General features: G+C 38.9%; 1 long non-coding RNA gene across 1 annotated transcript in view; it reads right to left on the reverse strand.

Moving 5' to 3' along the window:
- The window catches only part of LOC102492855 (uncharacterized), a 144,472-nt gene that overhangs the window by 110,513 nt on the left and 7,427 nt on the right, over positions 1-26,532 (reverse strand). Inside the window, exons 2-3 of the long non-coding RNA XR_335460.1 lie at positions 15,189-15,280; positions 13,613-13,686 (exon numbers count right to left, since the gene is read on the reverse strand). This is a non-coding gene — a long non-coding RNA (uncharacterized LOC102492855). The remainder of the gene's footprint in view (positions 1-13,612; positions 13,687-15,188; positions 15,281-26,532) is intronic.

Consider the following 26,532-nt stretch of genomic DNA (forward strand, 5'->3'; position numbering starts at 1 on the left):
GAAGAAAGACATGAAGATGCAGCCACATAGGAATCACCGGTGACCTAGAACCAATTAGCTATGCTTCACTTGTAATGACCTAGGATTACTGATAAAACCTGAACAACTGAGGTGCCTATGTCACAGTTAGATTTCTTTTACTAGAATATTTGTTTTTGGATATCCCCCCTCCAGAATTTGGATGCATTCCTGGAAGTATGTTGCATGTGTAAGTATACTCCATCTTCTTCACCTTCACATCACTGTACAGTAGACCCCCTTTATCTGTGGAGGAAATGTCCTTAGACCCTCTGTGGATGCCTGAAACAAAGAGTAGTATTGCACATTATATACACCATGCTTTTCCTTATACATGCAGGCCTTTGATAAACTTTAATTTTTAAGTCAGGCACAATAGGAAAACAGGGTCAGCCAGTGGCATAGTGGTTAAGGCAACTAGATCTCACAAGGCCAACTGGACAGTTCAAATCCTGGACCCAGTGACTTGCAAACATACTGTGCCTGCATGCTCAAAATCTCAAAAGGAGAAATAAAGAAGGGATTGTGGCATGACTATCCCCTTTGGGAGGAAAGGGGTCCTTTGTTCCTGTCCTTCTCTCTCTCTCTGTCTCTGTCTCTGCAATGAGCACGCATACTCTCTGGCAAATTAAAATAAATAAATAAACAAAATATAACAATGATAACAATACATTGTAATAAGAGTTATATGAATGTGGATTCTCTCTCAAAATATCTTTAAGGTTTATTTATTTATTTTAATTTGTCTGAGGGCAGGTGCATTTGCCAGAGAGCAGGAGAAACAGAGAAGGGAAGAGAAAGAATCCTCCCAGTGGGGCAGGGTCACACTGTAATCTCTTCTTTTCCATTTCTTCATCTTATTGGGATTTGGGGCACATACATGTGCTTTTCAAGCCGCTGGGATCAGGATTCAAACCGTACAATTGGCCATGTGGGATCTTGAACCCTTAACAACCAGACCAGGACGCCTGGCACTTTCCAAGTGTAGGATTTCAATTTTTTTGCACCAAAATAAACTCATACTTTAATTCTGTTTTTCCAAGAATTATTGAAGCTCTCCACCCCCCCACCATAGATCACAAATAATAATCATGATGGAAAAAGGCACTGTATGTACTAAACTGGGTGGGGGGAACTATTACAACTGATTTCTTCCTATTTCTGTATCTGTATATTGGTTTGTATGCTTTTCAGGTCATAGAATTCCTACCCGGAAGAAAGCACTTGTGTACACATCCATGCAAACTTTGCCTAGGATACCAGGGGTTCTCTAGCCTCTTCAGCCCTATCTCCAAGTCCTGTTAGAAGAGTGGATTCCTGGCCAATAACTTCTGCATCTCGTAAATCTGAAGACCCCGTTGGAACAGAATCATTCAGTGATTCTAAAATACGTCTCCAAATAGTGCAAAAGGGGACCTTTCTGGCTAGACAGAGAAACGGGCAGGCACCTCTGGTCCACAACACAGAGCTATCTGCAAACTGAGAAACACAGCGGGGTCTCTCCCATATTTTAGTGTCTACCAAGGAGGGCTTTGTGTCAGGCTTGTTGGCCATAAAACAGGAAATGAGGACAAGAGCATTAATAGCCTCTGTAAACAGCACCTTCAAGGTCTCCAATCACTAGTTTGAGGGTGTTCACCACTCGGGTAGGGAAAAAAAAAATAAGAAAGAGAGAGAGGGAAAAAACAAACAGGAAATGCAATGAAGAGAGATGAAAGCAGATCAATAAAGGGAGAACCTTTTGGTTTGAAGTCTTGCCTTTAAAATAATGGGAACTCCCCTGGTCACCCCCTTCAGAAAGTAATTTGGGGTATTACTGCAGGTCTGGCCCTTAGGTGTAATTGCCCCAGATTCCAGCTACCCAAGAGGTTTAGAATTCCAGAGCTTGTGCAAAGAATTTGGTTGAGGAATGTAGATTTATTACCCTTTGAAGTAGATTTTTTAAAAAGTATTTACTTGATGTTAGAAGAAAATACTGTAGATTTTCCCCTCCTTCTTCCCAAATTAAGGAGAGGGAAAAGAAATTTTTTAGAGCATCTGTTCAAAGGATCAGGCAATGCCATATTATGGAGATGCATTGCTAATTGAGCTTCTGGTGGATTGGAATTGGAATTTTCCAGTAAGAAATCCCTAAGAGACTTGAGTGTGAGACACTGGTCTGTGTGGCCCTCTAGGCCATTCAGAATCCAGTGGACTCTGCCTAAAGGAATGGAAAGCACGGTAGGTCTGTAGGGATGTCAGGACTCTGGAAAAAAACAAGCACTGTGGGAGCCAAAAGGAATACTGGGTCCTCCAGGTAGTGCAAGAATGAGGAGAAAACAGAAGCATGTGACATCTAAAGCCTTTACTCCTTTTATTAGACATTCTTTTTGTTTTCAAGAGATTGAACCAAATTCTAACTTCATCATCACATTTTTTTTTTCTCTCGGTTTTGCAGAGGCAAGACCAGAGAGTTTAAGAGAGTCTAGAAGGAAGGCAAAAGGATGGAGTTTGGGGACCAGCAGTTGGCGTAATGGCTATGTCGCTGAATTCCCATGTAGTTAACGGTAGTTCGAGTCCCAGACCCAGTGGCTTAAACTCACGCTGGGTGCATGTGCGTGTGTGTCCAAGATCCCGAGAGGAGAATGGAGGAAAAGAGATTGCAGTGTGGCCATCCCCCCTGGGGGGGGGAGTGACTTCTCTCTTTCTGTCTCTCTATCTCTCTCTGTCTTCCTGACAAGTGCAGGTGCCCTATAGCAAAAACCTCTCCAAAAAAAAGGAAGGATGGAGTTTTAGAAGATTAAGGGGGCAAAAACAATTCCAATAGTGTGATGAATGAGTCATTTCTATTTTGGTGTGGAAAGAGAGATATTTCTATTCCATCCCTAACTGGTTTTCAAATCCCTGCTACAAAGGGAATGCACCCTTTCTCTACAGCTGTGAGAGTCCCAAGGCAGGGGCACAGATTTGATGAAAATCCTAAATGATTTTCCAAACTGCATTTTGCAGATCAAATAAGATCAAATCATCCTTTTTGCTAACTTTATAATACCAGCTGTGTTAAAAACAAATGCCTGTCTTTTCTTATTACTATCACTCAGCAAAAAGAAAAACAACCATTATTTTGAGTATAGAATTTTTTCATTTGTTAATTTTTGAAAAGTATTTGTTTGCTGGGACCAGCAGATGGTGTAATGGTTATGTAGCTGGACTCCCACATAGCCGATCATGGTTTGAGTCCCAGAGGTGGTGGCTTAAAACTCACCCAGGGCACATGTGTGTATGTGCCCAGAATCCCAAGAGGAAAATGGAGGAGAAGGAATTGTGGCTGGCATCCCCCCGGGGGTGGGGTGATTTCTCGCTTTCTATCTTTGTTTCTCTGGCGAGTGCATATGCCCTATAGCAAAAGTCTCAAAAATAAATAAATAAATAAATAAATAAGTAAGTAAGTAACGGTTTGTTTTGCTATGAAACATTCAACAGATCATGAATAGATAGCACAGAATTACTTTTTCCTCTGTCCTCTCTGCCACTCCCTTTCCCTTCCTCCAGGGTTCCAGGCAGAAAGTAGAGCCCTGTAGCCACCCAGCATACAGATAGGGACAGTGACGTGGATAAGCTGGAACTGCAGGCGCTTTGCCTCGTATTTCTTCCTTTCTTTCTCTCTCTCTCTTTTTTTTTTTTTAAGAGGAGTGGAAAACATTTTATAATGGACACTATATGATGTCTAAATTACTGACTTCTTTCCCCTTTTAGATCCCAGTGATTTACAGGTCTTCATTTTGTAGATATTCTCCAAAAGACCTTCCCTCCCGTGAGACCTCATACTTTTTTCACATTCCTCGGCATGGGTCACAGTTTCTGTGGTCACCAGGTCACAGAACACTAAATGCCATCATAAACTACCAGGGTTGTTACCTTTCTCCTGGGCCAATGTGAGGGGAACTGGCTTCTATCAGGGCTGTATGCCACACCTGGGTGCTCACTGAAGAGTTAGGAAGGGAAGCTTCCATCAAAAACCCACTGAGCATTGATTCTCAACCCTGGAGGCATGTTAAAGTTATCTATGGAGTTCTAAAAACTACTATTGTCCAGTACTCACCCCTGAAGGCTTTGAGAAAAATAGTCAGGCATCCCTGGACATTGGTTTTTGTTTTGTTTAGTTTCAGTTTTTTTTTTTTTTCCAGAAGGTATGTCTGCTCATGGGAGAAAGAGAGAGAGAGAAAGAGAGAAAGTGAGAAATCACCCGCTCCCAGGGGTAATTGGTCACCCTGCAATAGCTTCTCCATTCTCCTCTCAGGATTTTGGGTATGTATGCACAGGTGCTCAGAGTGATTTTTAAGCCACTGGGCCTGGGACTCAAACAACAGTCAGCCATATGGGAGTCCAGAGCCTTAGCCACCACACCACCTGCTAAAGAACTTCTTTTAAAAGTTCCTTTGTAGATCCTGCTTGACAGCCAAATTTGAGAATTAATGTTTCAATGCCTCTTCATTCTTTCTTGATTGCTGGATTTGTTTTTTGTTTTGTTTTGTTTTGATGCATTGACAGAATTAATGATGTCCCCAAATAAGGGAAGGCTTCTATATTCATATTTTCTACAGGCACTTGAGATTGGATATTTTAATAGTCATCAAACTATAATAGTTCCTCTATCCCAACCCCACTGTCCAGCTCTGGAGAAGCTGCTCATGGGGTTATTTATGAAAGTAGTTTCCACGCTGTGATGCAAATAGCAAACTTACCCTTTGAACCAAGCCAGTTCTTTAAACAAAATGTAGTCCCTTCTCTGATTCCCTGAAGTCTGTCTCAAAACGTAGCTCCTCAAATACTGAGATGGGATTGGGTATCAACTTAACAATCCTTTCCTGTTACAATTCAGTGACTCAGCTCTGTGGAGTCTCCTGGTACCTTTGTTAAGTAGGCCCAGGCCTTCTCAGCCTGCAAGTAAATCAGTGCCCCAGAATCTTCATGTTCAGAATCCAAACTACTTGGTATTTTAAGAAATGATCGTTCGGGGCTGGAGTGGTTGTTAAGGCACTGGACTCCCACATGGCTATCTGCAGTTCAAGTCCCAGACCTGATGGTTTGCTTTCTCACTTTCCCTCTGTCTCTCTCTGGTATGCACACATGTCCTATAGCAAACTAAAATAATAATAATAATTATTATTAAAATAATAATAATAATTCTTAAAAAAAAAAAGAAATGATTGCTCAAGCTTGGTGGGAGTGGGGGAAAATCCGAGGTTTAATCATAGGAAATTTCACATGAAAAGCATTCAGCAAACTCATCAAGTTCTTCCTTCCTAAAACTCTCTTCTTTATTCCAGGTGCAATGTGACTTTAACACTCAGAGGCAAAGTATCTCTTACACCATAAAACACGGTCCTGGGTAAACATGAAGAGGTTTACTGAAGAGAGTGTAAACTTCCCAGCAAGATTAGATAATGGCTCCTTAGCAGGTGCAGTCTAAGACATCCACAGTTATGGATGGAAAAATCTCTGCACAACTTGATTTAAATAGCAAACTCTGAAGCCTCTCTGCAGAGTAGGAGAGAAATGGAAGGAACAAGAGAATTGGATCCAAATGTGGGATTTTAGTTGATCCTGGGATATGTCGCAAATCCTAAAACCAACTTAAACAGTGAAAAAGCTAAGGGTGCCATGGCAAATGAATTTACAAGTGAAAAGTGCAACTGACACAGTTAATAACCATAGACGAGTGAGGTCTGCTGCAGCACATTCTTAGGCCTTGCAAGCTCTCAGAGTCCTGAAAGGTACAGAAAATGAGGAAGTGGAATTTGCTTATGGGCAAATATTTTTGCTCAGTACTTATAGGCTATTGAAACTCTAGAGAATGAGGCAGGTTAAAACCATGGCTTTTGCTTTTGTTTGTTTTAGGTTTTTGTCATAGGGCACATGCACTCTCCAGAGAAAGACAGAGTCAGTGAGAGGAAAAGTTAGAAACCAGCCAGCCTTATGCAAATGTCACTCCATAATCCCTTCTTCTCTATTATCCTCCTGGGATGTTGGGCATGCACCCAGCATGATTATCAAGTCACCAGGTCTAGCACTAGAACTCCAGTCCACCATGTGGGAATTTAGCCTTTTACCTATCATGCCACCTCCTGGCTCCAAAACCATGGCTTTTGCCCAGATTTCTGTGACCTTGGAGTAATGTACAACCCAACTTCCCACATCCTCACTGCATTCAGAATCTCAAGAACCTCTGTTTAGATGGAAACACCATTCTTCATGACATAAGGATTTAATCTAAGAAAATCATTTTTCGAAATGGCTGCACTGGGGCTAATAGGTGGTGTGGTGGTTAAGGTGCAGGACTCCTACATGGCCCACCACAGTTCAAGTGTCAGACCTGGTGGCTTGAAACTCATGCTAGGTGTGTGTGTGTCCAAAATTCTGACAGGAGAATGGAGGAGAAGGGATTGCAGCATGACCATCCCTCTCGGTAGTGATTTCTCCCTTTCTCTCTCTCTGTCTCTCTAGTGAGTACACATGGCCTATAGCAAAAATCTCTCACTTAAAAATAAACCTTTTTAAAAAAATATCTTTTCTTACCTTTGATTACTCACTTCCAGTTTGCTTTGAAATTTTAGGTGAGATGAGTAGAAAGAATGACTTAGTCAATGTGAAGGATGTGTTTAAAGAGACAGAAGGAGAAAGGGGAAGAAAGCAAGATTCCTAAATTCACCAAGAGACACCTTCTCCAACATAAAACCTACTGTTGTCACCATATGTTTTTTACATGAGCAATGGAGAATAAATATTCTACAAAATTGTTTATTCATCTGAGAGCCCTGATTAGAACTATCAACCCTGATATCTTTTCATGTTTCTTTTTTAAAAATTTAATACATATTGAAAGATAAAATCTATAGACATGGAACATCATCTAAATGGTACAGAAGAATATACAATTAAAAATAGGCTCTTTACCATGTGTATCTTCCAAGCACCGTCTTCCATCCTAGGAACACCACCTTACTCTTGACATTTAAGCTGAGGACATGAGGCTAAATGCCAAGACCACGCTATGTTCTTTGGATTGGTGGGGACAGTTTATAGGGTCATCCTACAGGCTAAAGGGGGTAGGTAATGTTTATGTATTGCCATGAGTCCTACATTTGATATCACATTCAACCTCATCGGCACCATGTTAGGACCAGCTACATAATTTGTGGGGCTCAGAGCAAAATAAAAATACAAGACTCCTTGTTCAAATGTTCAAAATAAATAAGAATTTCCTTTTTTTTTTTTTTAAGAGAGATTTTTGCTATTGGGCACATGTGCCCACCGGAGAGACAGAAAGTGAGAAATCACCCCCGCTGTGGGGGATGGCCATGCCACAATCCCTTCTCTTCCATCATCCTTTGAGGATTTGGAGCACGCATGCACACGTGCCCAGTGTGAGTTTTAAGTTGCCGGGCCTGGAACTTGAACTACAGTAGACTATGTGGGAGTCCAGCAACACAACCATTACGCGATTTGCTGGTCCCTAATAAATAAGAATTTCAAGGTGGTGACAGATGAGCACTAAACCAAGAGTACATGGGCATGTACTCATGCAGCCAACCTCCACCACATATTAAGAGTATTATACCCAGAAGATGAATAGGAAAAGAGGTCCACCAAAGCAGTTTGGCTTGTTCCAGGTGGTTGGGCCAGGGAAAGTTAAAAGCTATCTTTAAACCATACATATTAGACCCCAAAGATTGCAGTCTGTCTGGGCCAGCAGGCGGCATAGTGGTTAAGGTACTGGAATTCCACATAGCCGAAGGCTGAGTCGTGGACCTGGCAGCTTGAAACACACAGGGCTTGCATGGCTATGTGACCAAAATCCCTAGAGGAAAATGGAGGAGAAGGGATTGTGGCATGGCCATCCCCCATGGGGGGTGATTTCTCACTTTCTGTTTCTCTCTGTGTCTCTGGTAAGGACATGTACCCTACAGCAAAAATCTCTCAACCAAAAGATTGCTGTCTGACTATAATCCTGAGCTACTGAGCCCTTCAAGTTTTCAAGGTCACCTTCCTAGATCAGAGGGTTCAAATCACTGAACAGTAATGTCCATACAATCCATTTAGGAAGGAGGCTGCCTGGAAAATGTTTAGGATGATAGTCACATTATGATAATTCAAACCAAATTACAATTCTTATTTTGGATTATGAAATGCCATTCAGAGTGTAATTTCATAGATGAATCGGGTTTATTTATAATAAGTATGTCTAGTCAAAGTAGGAGAACTACTTAACATTATAATTAAAATCGATACATATCTAGTAGAAAAACTATCCAGTCCCTAAAATACTTCCACAGGAGATGGCTACATATTTTGGCAGGAAATCTCCCTGCCCCTTCCAAAACAGTTAATATTTTATTCTGCAGGAGAGATCCTAAGTTTTCCCACAATATCATATCAAAACAGAGTACAGCATTATGTATTCCATGAACCTCTTCACCCAGTGGCTGGGCATCAAATCCACTTGTGCTGTAAGCTGAGACTCAAGGAAACATTTATTTATTTAAAATATTTTGCCCATACGTTAGACAAACAGCAATATTTTATTTCACTGTGCTTTAAGACAGCCCTGTAGACAGAAATCCTGCAGACCACGTCTATGATCATATTTACATCTGTAGACAGATTTAATTATTTTTCTCCTTTGAAGTCAGACATCCACTGAGAATTTTACATCTGAACCGAGTTCCCTTGGAAGTGGGTTATAGATACCAACTAGAGAAAAACCATACAACCCTTTTTCATTATATTCATTATTTTCTCTAGAAATTCATTCAAGGGCTTGGCAACTCTCTGATGGCAAATACAGGAGGGGGAGCTGGTGGCGGACAGAGGCTTGAGCATATTTCGTAGGAGGTGCAGCAGGGCTGATGCAGGAGGCTGGATGATGGCGTGGTTACTATGGGGAGAGATCAGAGTCATCTCTTAGAAGTGGTCCCAAAGATCCAGTGGTAATTCCATCTTCGAAATCTCCAAAGAAGGACATTTTATAATATCATGGTTCATTATATCAAGTCTTAAAAGTTCTTCTTTAGGACCAACCTAAGTCTTTCAGTGGCTGTATTTATATTTGTGACTTCTATTTTGTACATAATTGATATATCCTTTCATTGCTAGTATGAGTGAGCAGGAGCTAGACCAGTGGTTCTTCACTTATGGCCCCTCAAGCCCAGCACCATCCACCTCACCTGGGCACCCACTGAATCAGAAACTGTGGAGCTGGGACCCTGCAATGTGTGTTTTGAAAAACTCTTCAGGTGATGCTGACGCAAACTAAGGTTTAGGAACCACCAAGCTACATGATAACCTGAGGTGGGATGGGTCCTCTGGAGCTGTAATGAAGTTTGAGTAAGGTCTTTATATCACATACACATGCTTTTCAAAAAAGTTCATGGAAAAATTCACATAATGAAAAAAATTATGCAAATAGCTTTCAAAATCTGTTGCACCCAAATAAATTTGTATTTTAATTCCATTTGTCCATGAATTTTTAAAAAGAATCATTTATTTAATTTCATTTATTTATTATTTTTCAACTTGCTACAGGGCATGTAGTAAAAAGAGAAATTGGGGCTGGGGGAGTGAGTCCTGCCTGGTCCAGGACTCAAACTGTGGTCAGCTATATGGGAGTCCAGTGCCTTTAACTGCCATATCACCTGCTGGCCCTGGGTCCATGACTTTTTGAAGCCCCCTCTTATGTCTATAAATGTTTGTGTTCAGACTCTGCCAGCCCTATGTTAAGCCCTAGAGTCATAGTGATGGATAAGATGTGCTTCTATTATCGAAGACTTTATAATGTTATGGGAAGACAGACTTGTAAGTCATCAATGTCCATTTCTAGTTAAACAAGAGGTACAGCCCACATATACAACAGTGGCCCATGAAATTATAATAGAGCTGAAAACTTCCTATCGCCTAGTGACATCATAACTTTCTAACACATTACTCACATGCTTGTGCTGTAAGCAAGTATACTACACTGCCAGTCACATATCTGAGGAGATTATTTGGACCCTGAGGAGACTAGAAAACACATATATACGTATAATGGATTCATATTTCTTCATCTCATAAGAAGGGACTTCAACAATTGTGTGGATACACAACTGAAGTACAAAAGTGTAAAAATTTTTGAAATCCATGCATAATGTTTTTTCATAATATGCATATCCCATGAATTCTTTTGGAGATCCCATTATATGTACTTAAAATGTCCAGGATATCATTTTAAGAAGCTTAACAGAATCCCTTACTGAATTCAATATTACTGAGTTCCTTTACTGAATTCTACATACCACAGGTTAAAATGTGCTGCTTGAAAGATAACTTCTTATAGATAAAGCTATAATAAAATTAGTGACAATTAAACTTTTTTACATCCTCTCCCAACACACTGACATACACACACACACAGGACTACATGGTCCTTAATTACAGATGCACAAAACATGTTTGGTAAGTGACTCAACAAATACAGTTATCCTCAAACTGGTCAATAATTACTTAATGTAAGCATTAGAAAAAAAATCATATGTAAGTTACTGTGTCTTACACATAAGTTATGCATGCAAAATTATGGAGGACATTGTCAAATATAATTTTCTCTGTCATCTTTCAGCAAAAACACTGAAGAGGGAATCATCTTTCAACACTCTACAGTCCTGTTTATTAGCCATAATGTAGGCCTAGGTAGTCCAGATTTCCAAGCCCACCTTCTACTTTGCTTCCTGTCTGTTTACAATTTCCAACCATTTTTACAGTGCAATTAAAGAGGACCTGCATTAACATCAAATATTTATAACTCTGTGATTCTGATTTAGAATTTAGCTTTGGAGTAAAATCCATGGTAAAACTGCCTTTGTTAATCATGGGGCTTGGTCCATCCTCCTAAGGGACTGACGATGCATCAAGTCTCAAGGTCTCTGTATGTCTGCAACTAAAAATGGCAGCAGCGGGATCTTTTGGTTTAATACCAGAGATTTCCACGTCAGGACTTTAATGGATTAAGGTGGGCATGATGCTGGCCAAGAAATGATTTCTGCATGAGTTTCCAAAGCACTCTACTGCAGTTATACCCTACTGAACATTCACCTTCAACTCCAAAGGGTTGGCCATTTGCTTTGAGCCAGGCAAGTCAAAACCAGTAAGATTCAGTTTTGGAATGTTGTTTTAAAGGAGAAATTTTTCTTCTGGCATATTTATTGAAAAAGTAATAATATTATCATTAGTAATAAATATAATAGCCTTTTTGCTACCATGTTGATGTGAAAACAGGCCCCTCTTTGGCTTTAAAATAGCATGTGTTAGATCACATGAATTAGCTTCATGGAAATGAAAGTAATCAGGGCTCTTCCTTTGACTCCATTTTCCTCTGTGTGTCTACATTTTAGGCTAGGTTTTCCCATGCAATAATAGGAGCCACCAGCATGAATAGGCTTATAGTCTATTTTTTCATTAAATCCAGCTGAAAGAAATTTCTCTTTCCATCCAAAATCCAGAATCAAGTCTGACTCAGCCTTGACTGGCTTGGTCATATTATTATCCCTTACCCAATCATAGTGGAAAGGGAAAATGTGGCACTTTAGCCAAATCTAGGTCTCATGCCCATGTCTAGATGTGGATATATTTTCAACAACACTAGAAACAGAAACTGAAATTTGGGAAGGAGTACTTTTCCTGTTATTAAAAGATGGAAAAGAGGATCCTAGGTAGACAAAACCAGGAGAGAAGGAATTTGTCCCACATAACCTTCATAGTAAAAACGCCTCCCCAGGTACAGACATCAAACAGCATGGTTACAGCTTACTATCTATCTACTGTTAGAAGATCATTTCAGAAAAAAAAGAAAAAGGTGAAATCGTACAGACATGCAATGAATACATGTCAAAATTTGTATTTAAGTCATTAAACAAAATGAGAGAACAATACAGATGTCACAACCAGTTCAAAGAAGAATCCAAAGAATGGCTACAGTTTTAGACTGGGAGCATAGAAATAAATTTGCAAATAGATGCAAAACGACCTTTCTCTACCGAGGGAGGATTGTTCTCTCACAAGACAGAATGCAGTTGCATTTGCACAGAAAGGATCATCCGCATTACCACCAGTTTTTTATACCTTATAATTCAAAGGCATTGGGGGGCAGCAGGTGGCATAGTGGTTAAGGTGCTGAACTCCTACATGGTTGGCCACAGTTCGAATCTCAGACCTGGCAACTTGAAAATCACACTGTGCACGTGTGCGTGTGTGCCCAAAATTCCAGGAAGAGATGGGAGAAGAAGAGACTGTGGCATGGCCATCTTCTCTGGGAGATTATTTCTCACTTTCCCTTTTATTGCCTTACTCCTTTCTGGTAAGCACACATATCCTATGGCAAAACCTTTGAAAAACAAATTCAAATTCACTGAGGACTAGTATCAGAAAACCTGGAAGGGGCTGTCCACACAATATGTAATTTTCCATGTGAGATACCCAGCAATCTTTTATGCTTATTCCAAATTTCCTTATATGCTCCCTTCAAAGAAAGGTTACTTTCAATCACAAAATAAGTCTGGTCTCATTAACTCGGGCCTGATTACTTACAGAGGTGCAGCAAGAGTATTAATTTGCCACACAGATTCTCTTAAGTTTGCTTTACTGGAAGTTTCCACATGAAATATTAAATTGCACTGTGAAAAGCCTCTATTATTTGTTATCCTGAGGCTAGGAAGCCAAGCCCCAAAAATCTTTCTCTACCAGATCTTACCTGCAGTACCTGTAAACTCTGATAAATTTCTCTTCCCAATGTATCCCAAAGTTCCCAGTCTATAAGGAAGTGGCCTTCCGTAAGGGTAGGACTCTATTAACCAAAACAAGGCCGCCAGTTTTCTTGGATGGCTTTCTAAGTATTGGTTCCATAAATCCAATCTTAGTTATTTCCTCAGAAGTGGTCACACGTGACTAAATGGGCATCATTCTCAAGTATAACATTCCAGACAAGGCTTGGGAAAATTCCATAGGTTAGCAGTCTCATGAAGCAATGTGTTCCTCAACTAAAATGGTTCTAAAAACCCTGACTTGCTCCACTGGAATGGTCTGAGAGGTGTCTAAGCAGTACATCAGATGCCTGCACCCAAGAGTCTAGTCATGGAAGTTTCAGTAGTTTGAAGTACCTGGTATAGTCCTTTTCCAAGCTCTGAGAACTAACCTGCTAACCTATGGAATTTTTCCAAGCCTTGCCTGGAATGTTATACTTGAGAATGATGCTCATTTAGTCACGTGTGACCATGTCTTCTTTGGAGAAGACATGAACCCTAACCTGGGGTGAACTGCAGAGCTTCAGGCATTCAGGCACGCCTCAGAGAGGAAAAAAAAAAGCTAAAAGAGAACCCATGCACTGACAAGAGCCAACAGCATGAATGGGCTTATAGTCTAATCTTTCATTAAATCCAGCAGAAAGAAATTTCTCTTTCCATCCAAAATCCAGAATCAGTTCTCACTGACTCATCCTTTCCTAGACTGGCTAAGTAATCAATCTTTACAAAACAGAATAACAATCTGTAGACAAGGGTGACTTAAAATAATGTTTATCACTTACAGTTTTCAAAAGTGAAGGTTCTGATGAGGGTTTATCATAAGAATAAGGCAACTGACAAGGAAATTTGGTTGTTCCTGTGTCAAGCAAAACAAAAAAACAAAATAATAGCACCGATACAAAAGATTGCCTTTATGGACAGTGATTCAGCTTATTTTCAAAATGCTCAACATAATTTTTATATTGCTCAACATAATTTTTATATTGAACTCTAGCATTTAATAATCACAAAACATACATGTATGTGTATGTATGTATAATAGGATATGTTTATTAGTAACATTTCACTTACATATATTTAATCTATAGGAAGCTGAGGGGCTGTTCTGATTTAATAAACTTCCCTTCACAATTCTCCAATAGCAGTGTTTCAGATAAACCTAATTACTGGATTGTCAGAAAAGTTATGATGTATTTTTTATATGCAAAAATGCATCATGACTTTTCTGACAGCCCAGTATTTCCAGTAACTTCCACTGCATGAGTGAAAGAACACATCTTTGTGATTGTTCCAGAGAGTTTCTGAGAAATCTCAATGTATTTAGGTGCAAAAGAGAACTTGAAGATTTTATGTTAGTTTTTTATGTTTAGGATATGATTTTGGCAAGGAAATAAAAAAGTTGTCAAAGAATATTTGAACACTTGATTATTATATGATCACAGATGCCTGAGACATCATCCTTGCTGATCCACTTAATAAGGGAAACGAAAACATTACAAGGTAAACACAGTGGATGACATGACTGTAAAGAACCTTTCACTCTTCCGTAAGTGAGGAATCTTTGTTTTATTAATTGAACAAGGACTTACTCAGAATAAAGCACAGAAAATTACTCAGGAAAGACACAGAATCTTTGTTCTTTAGGCAGATCACACATTGAAAGAATAACCTATGTTGTAGGTAAAGTCAGTAAACCAAGAAAACATGCCCATCACAATTCTGCAAAACTTTGCAAAGATTTTAGCACATTTCACTGACTTTTTAGACTCAGGTAGTATAAATTAAGATAAATAAAATTTACATTAAAATGTTATTAACACACAAAGCACTCCGCCATCTTTGAATGAATCTATAAGCAAATATTTTAAATGTTCTCAATTTTCATGACTAATATAGTGTCAGTAACTATAACTTATAAAAGAGATCTAAAAAGGTGCTAAAAGGGTAAAATGATTTGGAGCTAGACACAAGCAAAGTAGAAATATGATTTTAGGACAAAATAGAATTTTGGAAAACCTTTGAAGACCTGGAGCATGTGAACTCTTATATCTCTCAGCTACTATTGCTCTTACTGTAATCACAAATATTTGCATTAAGTAAAACCAAAGTAGCTAACTCCCATTTCATAGAGAAAACAGAAGAGTAAATGATTGACAGCTGTTTGGTACACACTGACGTTAAGCAACCACTCATATTCCTCATACTTCTTCCTTAAGTGACAAAAATAAACTCATTCATTAACTTAGCCCGAATAGTGTCTCTGTGGCGTGTCAAAATAAAAAGGAAAGCAAAAACAACTAAGCTTGAAATTATGCTTCACAATTAATATTTTCATAATGTAACTTAGAAATGACCTACCTACATCAATAGGGTAGTTATCCATTGACTCTGATAATCATTCCCAGGTTGAAGTTGCCCGAAGATCTTGCATTTTGTTTCAAAATGGCATCCTACAGAATAAAATTACTGTTGAAAGCATTTGTGAGGATAATGATTTCATTTTGTTAAACATGAACGTATGTTTACATTTTTTATAACTTTAAACATTGAAAACAAACCTTGCCTGATTATTAAAGCAGCATAAAGCTTAAGAAAACATACTCAAGTATAATACAAAACTTTTTGCATTATAATTGGCTCTGAAAACTAAGAGATAGCAGTGTTTTGTTTTATTTTGTTTTAATTTGCTATAAGACACATGTTTGAGAAAGAGAGAGAGACAGAGAGGGAAAGTGAGAAAGCACCTCTCATAGGGGATGGGACCTCTCATAGGGACCTGCCATAATCCCTTCTCCATTTCCCACTCAGAGTTTTGAGCACACACACAAGTGTACCTGGCATAGTTTTTCAAGTCACCACGTCTGGGACTTGAACTGTGCTGTCAGCCAAGTGAGATCTAGCCACCTTAACCATCATGCCACTGGCTGGCCCTAAAGTAGCTTTTATTAAACCAAACTTAATCTAATCTTGTTTACCAATGATTTATCTTAATTATATGAACTTTAATTATGAAAGCATTTCCTAGCTAGTTTCTATAAGAATATAGTACTTTAAAGCATAGACCATTTACTATTTTAGAAACTCAGTTTTCTTATGTTCTGGGAATTTTAGAAGTATTTACTTTATACAAGTGCATACTGATCTCTATAAATCAATCATAACAGAGCCCCTTTAATTTAAGGCATTTTACAATCTAATTTATTATTTTCCTCAGGTGATATGAAAACATTAAATACTCATACATTGAGAGGTAAAGTCTTTTCTGAATTACAGATATGGAGACACAGAGAAACACAGAAAACTTGGAGCTTTAATCCTAAAATTTTAGCCACAAATCCAGAGAAAACACAGAACACAAAAACTCATGATCTCTCAAGGAGCTGTTCTCATTCCTAATGGGCTCAAAATTTTTACGTGATTTGAATTTGAAAGAAATAAACAGATAAACAAACAATGAAACTAATAAGCTAGATTCTGTCATCTTTCTTCTTTTCTTCTTCTAAAATTATTTTATTGAACTTTATTTATTTTTATGTATTTTAATTTGACTGAAGAGGGACAGAGTGAGAGAGAGAGAGAGAGGGAAAGTGAGAAAGCAAGCTGCCAGGTCCAGGACTCGAACCACAGTCAGCCATGTGGGAGTCCAGCACCCTTAACCCTCATGCCATCCACTGGCCCTGATTCTGTCATCTTTCACCTGATAGAGACTAGATCTCCATAAAGCATTGATCCATGTACAGAGATTACCAAATGGTCTAACCATAAAACTCTATTTCCTATCATCGTTGCTATCAATGGGAGATAACTTATCAGATATAGACAAACCAAAAGCAAAAGCAGAACACAAAGTTAGCAGAGAAGGAAATGAAAATGAAAAGGCAAGAGTCAGCAAAGTACTCTTGCCATTTCAGATGCACTGGATTCAGGTTGGGAGTTAAGAAATGACGTGAACCGTCGTTAACAGCTCTTGCGGGCTCGTCTTTGGCAATGATGTTTAATCAACTCTTACTGGGTGGATCCATTAGGCATCTGGAAGGATCTCTCAAATGGTTAAAATATAATTTTCAAAAGTAAAATCATGATTCTTTTAACAATATAAAATAAAAAGATGTCAGAGGTTTTATATAATTCCTAATTAAACAAAGGAACCAGACGAATAGTTACATCAGACAAGCCAAAAGCAATCCCATATAGTGCAGGAATACTGAAATGAACTTCCAAATGGATGAAAAACTGGATTTTCCATGTGGGTGATGATGATGGTGTGCTGGGGATGAGGTATTTCTTTCTCCACTGGGAGAAACTCTTCATATCTTCAGGGACAAGGATCAACTGTTTTGCCATCAGTTTTCTCTACAACTTACAGAGCTATAAAATAGCTCAGAGTCGAGGAAATACTGTGCTCAGATAACCCAAGTGACTCTCTCTCTCTCCCTCTCTCTCTCTCTAACTGCCAGAGTGCACAAGGGAGAGGGAAGAAGTGTCACATCCTACTTCCCACCGATGGGGCATGGTCATACCACAATCCCTTTTCCTCCATTTCTCCATCCTGTAGGTTTTGGGGCACACACACACACACACACACACACACACACACACATCTAGAATGTTTTTGAAGCCAGTGGGTCAGGAATTCAAACCGGAGTTGGCTTTAAGGAATCTGGCTCTCTTAACCACTAGGCTATGGGGCTGGCCTGATAGATGTCTTCTAAACAGTATATTATACTTGAGACACCCTGTGATCTTTTTTGTTTATTTCAAATTTCCCTATGTTATGAATATGGTCAAACTTTGCCTCCTTTTGAGAAATAATAGGTTTCTACCAAATGAATGCCTTTGAATATTCATATTCTAATTTGTAAATGAGGAAACTGAATTCAACAGTTACTTACACCTACTATGTCCAATATAAAGTGCGAGACCATGTGCCCAGAATTCAAAAATAAGTAAGACATGGGCACTACTGCACAGTTGTGTTTAATAAGATCATGCTTGAGCCATCCTCTTAGCCTAGAGGTTAAGGAGCCTAGATCTCAAATGGCCAACTGCAATTCAAATACAGACACCTGCACCTTGAAAAACACACCTGACTTGTATACATGTATGCCCGAAATTTTGACAGGATGGAGAAATGGAGAAGGGATTGCAGCATATCCATACCACCTTGGGGTGGGGACGGTGCTTCACACCTCCTGTTCACCATCTCTCCTAGAGAGCACACACACACTCTGGCAATTAAAAAAAGAATAACACCAGGACCAGCAATTAGCTTAATGGGCTATATTGTTGAACTTCCATGTAGTCGACTGTGATTCGAGTCCCGGACACGGTGGCTTAAACTCATACCAGCTGTATGTGTGTATGTGCCCAAGATCCAGAGAGGAAAATGGAGGAAAAGGGATTGTGGCATGGCCATCCCCCCTAGGGGGTGATTTCTTGCTTTCTGTCTCTTTGTCTCTCTGTCTTTCTGGTGAGTGCACGTGCCCTATAGCAAAAACCTCTCCAAAGGGGGGGAAAAAAAGAATAACACCATGTTAAATGTGCTTCAGAAAGGCCTATTGTTAGTTATCTATTGTTGTGTAACAAAGCACCTAAATGTGGCTTAAACAATAAACATTTACTTAGCTCTGAACTGTATAGTTGGCGGGGAGTTTCTGCTTTCTAGGTTAGGCTCAGCAGATTTCAGCTGGAATTTCTCATGTGTCTGCAGTCACTTGGTAGATAAGATAAGGACTGACTGATGGTCTCCCCTGGAAAGATTCTCCTCTATGTGGTATCTCATCCTTCAACAGGGAAACCTGGGCTTGTTCGTTCACATGGTATCAAGGGTAGGGTACCAAGACTGTACCAAGAACAGAGTCATGTAAGACCTCTAGTTTTCTTTCTTTAAGTTTATTTTATTTATTTCTTTCATGAGCAAGAGAGGTAGAAAGAGAGAGGAAAGAAAGAGAGAAAAGCACTCCTAAATGGTCCTGATAAAATCCACCCCAAATCACCAGCCAGCCCCATATTATTATAGACAAATGGGTGCCCAGAGTACTCAGGGAGGTCTTCGGACTTTAACCCGGAACTTTCTCATGTGGGATTGCCTTGCAAAATGTTGCATTTTACTGTTACACCAGTGTCAGGGCCCATATGAAAGACTTCTTAAGGCAGAGAAGGCTCTGCTGCATTCTATTGGCCAGAGCAAGTGAGAAGGCTACTCCAGATGCAAGGAGTAAAGGAATAAACACCATTCTCAATGTGAAGAGCACATTGCCAAGACACAGATAGAAAAGGAGATCAGTCTATTAATGCAATTAATCTACCGTATCCCCTTAACTTGTGGAACTTCACTCTCTAGGGCAGGAGGGAGCCACAGCATAAATACCTGCCTCACAAAGTAGACTTTAATAGATACTACCCTAGAGGTACATATCACCACATAGCACAGCAGAACACAAGGCTGCCCTGAGAGAATCTGGGAAACGTCATAGGTGTGTGATTGGAGCTAAGTATGGAAGAATGGGTCTTGGACCTTCCTTCAAAGAGAGTGGGAAAGAGAGTTGAAGATGACTGAAGGGAGGCTGAAAGGCCCAGAATTGCAATGGGAATTTTGTAATTTACAATTACTTTGTAGGTCAGCATCCACAAAGAAATGGTATGGGGTTGTGAAAAGAACACCTATGAGTTCAAATCTTTGTTTTCCCAATAAATTTGGGCAAGTCACTTCTTCTCAATTTCCTTTCATCATAATATTCCCATGATTTGACTACACCGCAACTTTCAAAGAAAAAAATAACCTGTATAGAGCCTCGTGAATAAAATTATAACTTAAATAAAAGACTGAGATGTAATGTGTTTAATCAACAAAGAGTCAATAGTAACAAGATCAATTAATACTAAAATAATACACAACCAAAGATTAACATTCGAAAACAATATTAATAGACAATTCTATGAAAAAGAAATATGACTAAGTAATGAACTTTGTTTTTTGTTTGTTACTTTATTTGCTAGAGGGCATGTGCACCTACCAGACAGATGCAAAGAGAGAAGGGGAAAGTGAGAAATCACTCCCTAGAGGGTATGGCCATTCCCAAATCCCTTTTCCTTCTTTCTCTTCTCAGGATTTAGGGCATGCATGCACATGTGCCTGGCATATGTTTCTCAAGCCATCACATCCAGGACCTGAACTGCAAAGTCGCCATGTGAATCCAGCTGCTTTAACCATCATGCTATTTGACTGGCCCAAGTGATTAATGAACTTCCAAGAGGATGTTCTACTATTCATTACTAACTGGGAAACACAAACTAAATGACAATAACATTATTTTTCTTTAAAACTGGTCAACATGTAAAGACTTATATTATATAGAAGACCTAGAAGAAGAGAGGGAAAATAAAACCTCTCTATATTGTCACACAGGATCTAAACTGGTACACTCTCCACTGAGAGCTATTTGGCAGGCTGTGTCAAAATGCAAATGATGTCTAATCTGATCCAAAACATTCTTTTCTCCCTTTCTCATTCTCTCTCTCTCAAACACACACATATAATTACACACATGCACACACACGTTCTGCATGAGGGGGCTTCATAAAGTTCATGGAAAATGGAATATATGTACAAGTTTATTTGGGGGCAAAAAATTAAATCTGTACATAGTCTTTCCTATAACATGCATTTTTCATGAACTTTCTGAAGATTCTGTGTATGAAGATATATACATACATGTGTATATATATACATATACATGTCTACCTATAAGCCTACTAACTTAACATTGTATATAATAAGGAAAACATGAAGGCATTCTAAATGTCTCTAACTAAACCAAAATTTTTACATACTGAAAAGAAAGATACTGGTAATTTATTGTTGAAAAGAAAAAAAAAGTTGCAGAAAAATAAACATAGCATTATATGTATGTCATATATACATGCTATGTAAAAAAATAGACATAGCATTACAGTACATATCATAGTATGATATGTATGCTACATAGCAGTATATGTGTCATACCATGATATGTACACTATATAAAAAAAATGTTATGCCCAGAATCCGTCAAAGGTTATAATGCTAAAACAAGATAGCGGAGATTGGCATGCTTTGTAAACTGTAAAATGGTATAAATCTTAGTAAGTAACACAGATCTGAACTCAACTTCAAAAACTTTTTAAAATGTTATTTCAAAGCTATATGGCTTCCATTTCAGATCCACACTTGATTTTTCCCCAGGAGATAAAGAATTTATGTAATAGGAGCCTTTGCAAACTGATTTGGGATGCATCAGGAATGCAAAACAAACAAACAAACAAAAAACAAAAAAATCCTATATCTATCTCATATTTCCTTAGGGGAAATAATCAACCAGCAGAGAAAATATTTTGCTATTCACTCTTAGCCCTTTTCTTTCCTGAACAGTTAAGCTGGATAACAAACTAATAAAAAATAATTTGGAATCTAGGGCATGATTATGGCCATGGAAGATGCTGATGATCATTTCATGTGATCAGAGGAAAACCTAAACTAGAGTACTCTTCAATTACCATAATTTCTATTGTCATTGCAATTTCTGTACATAAAAGCATTTGGTCTGAGGCACAACAAATTTATCTGTAAATTACACAATAAAGGATGGAGAATGAACTTTCCTTTAAAAGAACAAACAGAAGCAGTCATTTATGGGGACATCTTCATCTTAATCGAGGCATGAATGCAACCAAACGCAGACTCCATTATTGTATGAAGTTCTGAAGACTGTCACCCAACCCACACCCACCCCTCTCCCAAGTTTAATTAAACCAGTATCACACTGAGACTGGAAGGAAAACACAATGATACAATAATAAACAAACATTAATCATGATCATTACATACATTTTATTACATGAAATAAATAATACTGTGGAGCTTTCACCAGCCGATAAGGATCTTCCTCTTGGATAACATCCTAAGGCAATTGAGGGGTAAAATAATACTAATAATGATAATAATAATTAGTATGAAAAGGAAAAAAGAGGCTTATCAGCACATAAAACAGAAACTGTATCCTCCTTCATTTATATTAATCTCATATTTGCTCATTTCTTCTTTTTAGGGTCTAATAAAGGCTGCTTTTCACTGAGATAAGTAAAAAGTAATTCCTTATTTGCAGCCTTGCTTTGGTGTACATAATTCAAACCTAATTGCCCCAGGGCAAGGACATACACAGAGAGACACTGTCAATATTCAATCCACACCTATAAGATGCCGCCAGGAAGTAAGGGAGGAGGGTCTGAATCCTCAGACTGCACAGAAGCCAAAACAAGAGGAAGAGGAAAAGACGTTTAGCAAGACTCAAGATGACAGCTTTTGTCCCTGCTAGAGAAAAGACCAGGCCCCCAGTCTCTGTTCAACTTAATTCTGAACTAAACTGAAGATCTCTCTGGCTTGTCTCTGAATCAGGAATGAGCCCCCTTGGGGGGATGCTCTTTTGTTTTTCTTTCCAGAGGGCCTCCTGACATTCTTTAGTAGAAAGACCATGTTGGGAATCACCACGGAACATATAACACGGCTGTCCAGCCCTATTGTCCCATCTCCATGTGGGAATGACAAGAAATAGGTGCCCTCCTGCAGAGATGCCCATTAAAGGCCACTTCCCCACCCAGACAGGAATCCCACCATGTGGCCCCACTAATTGTCCAGTCTTGAGGTGTTTTTGTTGTATGCTACCCATGACACCATCTTAGAGAGGTTCTTTTAATAAGCAAAAAGACCCAACCTGCCCCAGCAGACTCCATGATATGGAAACAGCCATAAAGTTATGAGAGCTTTTGTCCCTTCTTGAAGACTCCTGGATGTGAAATTGCTCAGAAGGGTAATGGAAGACTGCACTTCAGTCTTCTCTGGGGAATTCCAGTGCAGGAAATTTCAAGTCTCCTATTTGAAGGAAAATGGGATGACTCTGTGAGCATCTACCTTTTGGTCCTTTTGGAGAGAAAAAAAAAATATATATATATACACACACATTTTCCTGAGTGTTCCACAGCCTTCCTCCTGTTCTGCTCAAAAAAGCCAGAATCTTGTCAGATATGGAGGATCTATTGCTGAGTGAAGTAAGCCAGGCTATGAAAGAAAGATATTGTATGTATCCATTCAATATATACCGACTATCCGCACTCTATGGTAGAGAGTGAAAAATTGGAGGACATAAAAGCAGTGAAGGTACTTAACGAGAATAGGACAGTGTGGAATGGGGGAGGTGAAGAGAAGAGGATAGAGAAAGATAGCAAGAGAACAATAGAGAGACAGGACATTAGTGAGAAGCAGATATGGCTTATTACCTGTTGATGATGACATGTATAGTATTCTCAACTGGATTGGTCTGAGAAGTATTTCATGATGGGTAAAGTCTTTTTATAAGCAAAATGAGAAATAGTGATAGACTGTTTTAAAAAATAATTAGAATAATAATAATAATAATTGGGAAAAATCATAGAAAAGATATTGAATGTTGAAGCAGGGAGATTAATGTCTCTGTATTGACTGACATGCATGGCCTTCCCTTTTGAAAAAGCAATGTAATACACTGTAAAGTTATATGTAACCTAATGTAATATAAAGAAGATTATGATGATAAAAAAAAAAGTCAGAATCTTAATGGCTTACAATTCAGGAGTGGTTCCTACTTCTAGGTTTAAAATGGTAGCTGTCAAGCAATAGGCATGCATGGATGCTCTTCTAGACCTGAGAATGGCCTCTTGTGTGGTCTCCTTGGTTTGTTGGGTTGGGTCCCAAACCAGCTAGGAAACAGGCAAAGCAGATTCAAGTAGTGTTGTCCTTCCTTGAGCCAAGATATCTGTCCGTCCTTACAAGGAGCCCTTGAGGATGATGCTTGGGAGACACTGTTGTCACCCATGGGGCTGGCATTTGACATCCAGGGACAGAAGACATGGAGTGAGATCAGCACTCACTTTTCCCTGGCATCTTCTGCATCTGTCCCTTTCTTCTGGAGATTAATCAGTGGCCAGTTATGAAGAAGCCATGTATGTCCTTGCCCCTCCCCTACAGGGACACTTTTGGACAAATACTGAGAGAAAGAATAGTTGAGTGGACATACTCTCTACCCCAATTCCTCAGGGAACATCCCTTGCCCTCTACCAATGAATTTCTAGGGCTGCCTCCATCATAAATACTCTGATTAAAATGTAAATTTAGCCAGCCTATCAGCTTCCCATTAAGGGGACTCTTTAAAAACGCCGTTAATCAGCTGAAAGATATGTAGTGAAATACCACTCATCAATTGTAACTGCTTATGACAGTTAACAAAGCTTTATATTTGCCCCAAACATGTGCTGATCTATCCATTATGCCAAGGTTCACTCTCACGCTAATTGTACATTTTCTTCTCTAATGCATTTTTGCTGTTATCTCATAGGCTAATGAAAGCCAGGAAATCAATAAATATAAATTATACATGCAAAGAAGGACTGCTGCGAACATAAAGTTTCTAATTAATTGCACTTGATTAATTTATATCCTTTAATTATCTTGCTAAGCCACAAACAACATAAATATCTTTGCAATCTGGTTATTGCTATGTCAGTCATAAAAAAGCAGACACAGTAAATCTATGAAATCTAGCAAACTGCATTGCCAGAAAACATGGAATGGCATAACCCATAAATATTATCAGACTTACTCAAGACACCGATGAATAATTTCAGGGTGACAAATTAACACTAAATATGTTGTATGGTTATTTGACGAAGGTTATAGTGATGTTATAAGTTTAAATGGTGCATATGGAGTAAGCAAAAATGTGGATTTTACCACTGGGCTTATAAAAATCTGCTCCAACTGGGAGGAATAGTATGGATAAGGATCCACATGCAAATATCCTGTGTAATTCTGTAAATGGAAGTACTCTTTGCAGGCCACGTTGAAAAGCAAATTGCTAATTATTTTGTTCCTTAGTTTCCTTCTGGTAAACCTGATCAACAATGAATAATCTCATCTCTCCTGCAAAAGTAAAAATAGTATGCGTATTTGAAGGGGAAATTTAAATCCAGGTAAACCGAACACTAGGTTGGGAAGGAAGCTGGATATTGCATGCTGTCATTGTCTTAAGAGATGCAACTTTTACATAGAAAGTGGTTTCTTTTTATCCACCTCCCCCCTTTTAATTTTATCTGACTCTGCCAAGCCAGCCATCTGTCACTGATCTGAAATCTAATCCTCTCTGTCCACCAAGATTGTTCTTTGTCCTAGGCCACAGCATATTACCAAGCATCTATATCTACAACTTTCATAAATGTGTAAAAAGAAACTGTATCTGTCCTCAGCTACATTCAGACAAAGACCATCTGTCAGCAACTACAGCTATTCTTTAAAAAAAAAAAAAAAAAAAAAAGCTTCCAAAGGGATTTGCCCTTTACCAAGTAAACCCACTTAACCCTTCCAATAAGATTAACTGTTATTTGTTTCCATTAAATAAAAATGACCATACTAATATACATTTAATAGTTCTGTAACGGTTGCAGAAAGATCAGCTCTCATGTGGATATCTTTTGTAGATAAAACATACATGCATATAAATAAAGGAATTATGACAACAATGAGATAACCTGGAAGGCAGAGGGATGTTTTTACTTCCTTCAGTCTGGGGCTATGAAAGGAAAGTCAACCTAAAATATAGAAACCAGACACGATCATACTCTCCCGGTCTTCAATTTTACAGTAAATAGCACTTCTAGATATCACGTGCAGCTGAATCTACACAATTACTAAGATTCAGAGGTCGTCCTCTGACTTCTGCCCTCTTATCACTGTACGTTCTTGGAGACAGTTTTACAGCTCTCAGGCTACACATTCTAAAGTCTATATATGTGTGGGATACAAATATACCCTCACTAAGCATCACTGTAATTATGGGAAATTTGTTGGAGGAGGGGAATAACCGCCGTTTAGTGACGCTAATGTGGAATTACAGTAACATTTTGGAAGTTCCGTCTCCTACGTTCATCCCAAAGATGGCCGAATTGTTTAGTTTAGCCTTTCAGAAGCGAAATAAACAATGCATCTGCTTCGATGGAGAAGCCCAGGCAAATTTTTCAAACATTTATCTATTCTCTAGATGTTTATGGAGGGATTGCTCCAGAATAACTGTTTTTAATGTTACATACGCACACTAGGAAGGCCACGTTCTAGCCACAGGAGAGCTGAAGTGGGTTTATGTGTGGCGTCTTCAAAGAGTTGATTGAAAATGCATACGATGAGAAAATGATGCCTGACTTTTGAAAAAGTTTTTGCACCAAAATAAACTTTCACTGTCATTCCCTTTTTTCCACAAAATTTTTGAAAACCCCTTGTATTAAAAATATGTCAACATAAACCTAATTTACTCCTAGATCCCATGACCATCCTTATACCTTCCTGTGCCCAGAACTCTTGTTTTTCCACTACAGAACTTGATAGGCTGACAGGAGCAGGTACTTTGTGGGTAACGGGTTGAGCCAGTGGATATGAGACAGGGCACAGAGAGGACTCTGCCTGCCTCAGTAGGGCATTCCGCAATTTCTATGTTTGCCAAGGATCAACAGACAATTGTTTCTGGAAGGTGGTGGAGTAGGCAATAGGGAATGGGAAACTACCAGGCAGATGAAATGACTTTGTTCCCCCCCCATCCCCCACGTTGAGCTTCTAAATTTTCTCCTTAAAACATTTCCTGAAGTT

This window comes from Tupaia chinensis, unplaced genomic scaffold (assembly GCF_000334495.1).
Source record: "Tupaia chinensis unplaced genomic scaffold, TupChi_1.0 Scaffold000422_1, whole genome shotgun sequence".
NCBI lineage: Eukaryota > Metazoa > Chordata > Mammalia > Scandentia > Tupaiidae > Tupaia > Tupaia belangeri.